Raw genomic sequence first — 6,000 nt, forward strand, 5'->3', positions numbered from 1 at the left:
AAGTAAATGTTGTGTACAGGGAAAGAAGCAATACAATACACTTGCTAAGTCAACCGCAGAAAACAGCATTTAATGAAATGGTGAAGACTGGATACTATATGGAAGTTTCCCCGTTCATAAATTATGGAACAGAGTTATGGGCTCGTGCACTTGCACAGAATATTGGTATTACAAAAAGAGAGCAGTTAGTCTGAGACATGATCTGGGGCTCAGTAGTACCTGCTGTGAAAGATTTAACCAAAATAAGCATCTCATATTCAAAAAGAGACGTGCTGCGAGCTAATTTAAAACAAAATTAAAATCATTTCTTATAAATAAATGTCAATATAACCTGAAAGCGTACTAAACTCCTTACAGACCTAGCTCTACCCAAAAAATCGAAGCCGTACTTACCGTACCGTCAAACAAGCATTAATCTTTGCGCATAAATATGACTTTTGCGAAAGCTAAGAAAACAACGTAAACCTAAACAAAATTAGAAAAAAATCACTAAGATTTACTTGGTGGCGCCGTACATTAGAAACAAAGTGAAAATTCATTTTTCAAATGTTTGAACCGGTTTTCTACCACTCAGTGATCAAAGGCTGCAGTGATCTTCGGTGACATAGTCCTTTAATATTTTAGCTGAGGAGTAAACGACATTAATTACTTACATCCAATATCATGTGGAGTCAATTACATGCTCAAGTTATTAGTGACGACATACAATCAAGATGGAAAATATCTCAACAATCGGTCATGTCGATAACGTCACAATTTATTGTCATACCTGTAAAGAACACTCCTTCCCAACAAAATCACTACAAAAACACCGCCACAAAACGATAGTCAAGTGTCAACTACGTGACGCTGAACATCACACCTAAAAGATACTCCACACCGAAAGTAACAGAACGCCTAGTTAAACCAAATTTACACATTGTTACTGGCGACACAGATGGAGATACCTAGATTCCAGTTGTGAAGTTACGAGCATTAGGTCATATGCTTATAAAAGCCATAATACTGAAGGTTTAACTGAGTGATATGTGGCTGGCAAGTTGCAGTGTATTGACCAGGTCAGACCGGTAAATAAGAGTCGTCACGCGGTTGCTGGGACCGGAGCCAGCCATTGAGAGAATGACGCTTGGATTGCCACGTAATGGAGCGGTGGAAGTGAGCCATCACTTGGCTACAGAGGTTAGCAGCATTACGAGGTTCTGAGTGTGTCTCAAACTAAAATATATGAGGCACTGAGAACAATAAGGACTCACAGAACAGAAACAAACTTTTGAGACAAATGGATGTTTGTGAAATTGAACTTTATACAGAAACCTACAATCTCACAGATCTTAATTCTTTTTTAATACTCAGTATCCTGTACTTCCTCTGAAACAATAATGTATCCACTTCGTTATGGAGTACTAATTAATATTTAAGATTATATTTATTGTTAATGCTAATTCACAAAATTTCCAAATATAGGCTCGTGACAATTGTGTATTTTTGACAGTTGTAAAGTTTGTAATTAATGTGAAACTAGAACCAGAACATAAAGAACAGCTACTGACTCCACCACACAAACAGTTGGGACTTGTTCCAACACTTAATGGTCCTTCTTATCATCATATTTTTTAAGCTCATTCTGTGACTTTTAGTTCAGCCAATATTGCCTGTATACCTCCGGGCATAAAGTATTACCACTGCAAGTATGATGTAGACACTAAATTATGTTATCAACCCTAGATAACAATTGAGCAGTGTAGAACAATGAAATTGTTCTTGATGTTTTGGGTCCATATGCAAATGAATGTCCAAGAAATCTGTGAGACAGTTTTTCGTGAATATTCACAGTGTGGGCCTACATATACAGATAAAACTGGTTCTCCATCAAATCGACAAATGTCAAGAGCATGCATACATGCTACAGTCTCAAAGTCGACGACGATGTGTTTTAGGCCATTATGGTTCTCAGCTCTTCATATATATTCAGCAAAAACGATAACTCGCTTCTTAAAGAGCTACAAAAAACCTAAGTCTGCTTTGAAATCCCACTACAGAGACAACTCCTATATAATCATTGTTTGTTCCATAATTCAGCAAAGTTATTAGTATTTTCATGTGAAATTGTTTATAACTATTAAATGTGGGGAATTCATTCAGACTGACATTCTGGTGCAATGCACAATGCCAGTTGGATCTGTTAAACATTGCCTGTATATGCTCTGCCTGCTTTGACTGCACTATTTCAAATTACATTTGTTTCGTTGTGTATAGTAGTAGCCTCTGTAAGGCCATCATTATTAGATATAACTTGTTTTCGCAGTGTATGTAATTGTCTAATGGACTGTTTCTATATCATCTTATTTGATAAACAGTATCACATTTATTTGTATATTGCAATTTATCCCTTGAATGGTCCTTAGGATGAGATTTTATGATTCAGTAGGTTTGATCAGAGCATAACGCAACTGCACATGACCAAACCCCTAGCCTAGAAGATGAACAATTAAGTTAACATGTGATTGTGTGCTCGTTCATATAGTAATCGAAAAATAAAAGGTTTATCCAATGGTTAGTCTCATTTCATAATTTTGTTACCACAACCCACTCAATATGATGCTACTGGTTGGTCTCATCTGGAATTATTCAGTTGTTGCCCACTGCATTGCAAGCTGGTGAAACTTCCTTGAAGGTTTTTCGTCATTCCTTTGAAAATTAAAATCTTTTTGACTTTTAGTACTATTGACTTGATGTTTAAAACATTTCTTATATACTGCTTCCTTTATTGTTGACATAAGTATATTTTTCTTCCTTTTAAGTGATAAAATTCAAATAACTACTCAACGAAACGTATATTCAGTCCTAAAATTATTATGGCAATATTTGTAAATCTGTTTTGTTTTCATTATTCACTGTTGTAAAAATATATTCATCAAGTCATCCTGGAAAATCGGCCATGGCAGAACGCACTTCAGACGATCTTCAGTGACTTCTATTCAACAAAACATCTGTCATTATAAGGATAAAGGAATTTTTGGATAGCGGGAGCAGCAAAAATAAAATTATTTGAAAACACCATCAACAAGTATGGCGGTTTGCATCTCAGCACAGCCTGAGACCTGCCCATCGTATGGTTGAACTGGGTGCGATGGATGCTGGATGAAAATATAACCACAGTTGACGCAGAAAAGAGCACCAGTGGCATCATAGCCAGGAGCGTGGCTATATAACGGTGCGGCCATGGCGATGTGGCAATCATTTACCACTTGGCAATGGGCGAGGAGAGCTCGGTCGAAAGCTTGTGGGATTTTAACCACCTGACACAGCTGAGAGCTTGAGAAGATTTTATTAGTTCATATCGCCATGAGATGACGCATTCATATATTATGTGAGCATCTCATGTTATATGATAGCATCCGAAGAATTACAACAAGAAAACGAGAGAATATGTTAACAATATGATCAAAATTAACAGAACTAAGTGAGGTCTAGTAAACCAGTACTGCTGCTGTCAATTCCAACCCTATATAAGGAGGAAGATTGACATCTAAGGAAGTCATGAAAGAATAACCATAACGCATCCTGGTACTTCAGTGAGAATGAGTCCTTCAATTACGATTCTGTCAACATTTGTGCATTTGTGCCAGATTCTGTGAATCGTAATGACAGAAAGTGAACTGCTGTGGGGTACTACTGCAAATGGTAACCAATCAGACACTGTCAAAGACAATGTCAGTATGCTGACATATTCTGGGAGAGCTAACATTAACAAACAAGAGATTATAAGGTAGACCAATATAAATTACTACCTAAAACTGGAAAACTGTGTCATGGGTATACTGACTCAATAAAAAATCTTTATATTTGCATTTCTGCAGACTAGATACCCAGCTGAGACCATCTTCAAATCAGAAAGGTGTCTTACTCTGAAGGTAAAACCCAGCAAATGAAGAGTACAGCTCGACTGAGCACAAATATTTTAATCAAGAAATAAATCCTAGCAGTCAGTGCTGAGTTAAGCTCCAAGAACAATAGAGTCTCCCTTTGGAAAGCAAACCCAGTGTATGGTCTCAATAAACGCGCCTAAGAAATAGAATAAGAGAGCATACCCAGAGAAAGTAAAATAATTTTGGGAAGATGTTGTCCACAATTCCAGGGAAGAGTATCATTACATTTCTTCAAGGTACCTATGGCCAACTAGAGAAAGAAAGAAAACTCAGGAAGATCATCAAGACTTATCCAGCCCACAGCAGGACTAATTGAAATACCAAGTGACTGGTTTAAATATGTAAGAGACATTTAATCAATATTCTTCCAAGATAAAAGCAGACCAGAAATATAACCAGTGTGACAAAGTTTAGTAAAGATATGCATAGAACCAGCCAATACTATTCAATGAATGTGACTCAGAAGAAGCATCACAGATTGGAACAATTAAGAGTTCCTTTGATTGAAAGGAAATGGTTCAACAGAGAAGAGCAGGAGATATGTATGGAGATCTGTATTAAGAGTTATCGCTACTGAAGAGTGTGGAAAAGCTTGTGTGGAATGATGTTCATAGAAAACAATTGAAAACACGAAACAAAATTCATGAAAGAAATTATCTGAATCTCAGGAGGAAATATGGGAAGGAAAATTTAAGTAGAAGAGAATTTTAAAAAGTAATCTGCAGTTTTATAGGACATTCATGACTAAAATAATAACATATAATCCTACAAACTCAATTATACAGGGTGTTTTGACATCCCCATCACAAACATCTAGAATTTGTTGAGGGGAGTGAGTACATAATATTTTGAATAGGAATTCATGTAAGGAAAAGTACCATTTCATACTGCAGCCATTTGAAAACATATTTTCTATGTAGGTATGCAGTGGGTAGACTGAGTTGTTATGTCGAATCCATTGATTCTATTCGATGTCTGTCCTATCTCTCAGTCCTGGTTCGAGCCTCATTCATGTGTCTATGAGTGTTAGAGTAACATGGTTGAGTACATATTTGCAGACTACACCAACATGCCCCTTGTGAATGGCGAAGCTTACGGTATTGAAAAAGCTGCTGCCTGTCACCTTTATCAAGAACATTCTCCACAATGTCTGACTCCATCACACACCCTTATCAGCGCAATTATGCAACAACTTCGAGAAAGGGCATCATTACCATCAGCAGGCAGGGCTGCGGTGCTCCAAGAAGATGCTGCATGCTCGATTTGGAAGAGGCCATACTGCACAATGTTGAATAGAACCAGTCAACAAGTACAAGAGTAATTTCTTTGGCTATTAAGGAGAGGAACTGTAAAACAAGTGATGTTCTGTGCCACACTTAATCAATTACTTGTGAAAGTGGTTACCTTACCAACATGTTTTCAAATGGTTGTAGCAACGAAACGGTATGCTTCTAGACATGAGTTGCAATTCAAATTATTGTCTACTCACTTCCCTTACAAGTTCTAGAAGTCTGTAACGAGAATTTCCGAACACCCTTTATGTGGCATATACCGAGTTGGAAAACACTCAGCATATGGACAAATATTTTGAAAAGCTTCTAATCTCTGAATCACCATTTGAGACATTCAATTACAATAAGACAACACCCAACCAGACGCAGAACATAAAATATTGAAGAGTACTGTAAATACTTTGGACAACAATAAAACAGCCAGGGAAGATGAAATCATTAAATAACTCTTGCAAGATTGAAACAAAATAGCAATTATCGAAATGAAATATCTTACGCATGAAATATAAGAGGAAGAACAGCTTCCATAAACTTGCACAAAAGCACTGAAATCTACTCTTCACAAAGAAGGGGATCAGTTGGAGACATATCTGTAGAGAAATGTGGTTTGTTGTCAGAAGTCAATCATCATAATATAGCATTCAGCAACATACAGATAGCAACAAAAATAGTCTTCACCACCCAAAGTCTGCATTTATACTGGTACAGAAAGATGAAGAGTATGCAGCAATAATTCTATTTCAGCACTGCTCAAATGCTGCACAGTGTCAAAAGTGCGG

General features: G+C 36.9%; 1 long non-coding RNA gene across 2 annotated transcripts in view; it reads right to left on the reverse strand.

The window, feature by feature from the left end:
• The window catches only part of LOC124605727, a 48,748-nt gene extending 47,893 nt beyond the window's left edge, over positions 1-855 (reverse strand). The window contains exon 1 of one of the 2 annotated variants that reach the window (XR_006978673.1): positions 770-855. This is a non-coding gene — a long non-coding RNA (uncharacterized LOC124605727). Of the gene's footprint in view, positions 1-653 lie in introns of both variants that reach the window. The other variant, XR_006978672.1, reaches the window with a different exon arrangement.
• Positions 856-6,000: the final 5,145 nt, after the last annotated feature.

This window comes from Schistocerca americana, chromosome 3, assembly GCF_021461395.2.
Source record: "Schistocerca americana isolate TAMUIC-IGC-003095 chromosome 3, iqSchAmer2.1, whole genome shotgun sequence".
Classification (NCBI taxonomy): Eukaryota; Metazoa; Arthropoda; class Insecta; order Orthoptera; family Acrididae; genus Schistocerca; species Schistocerca americana.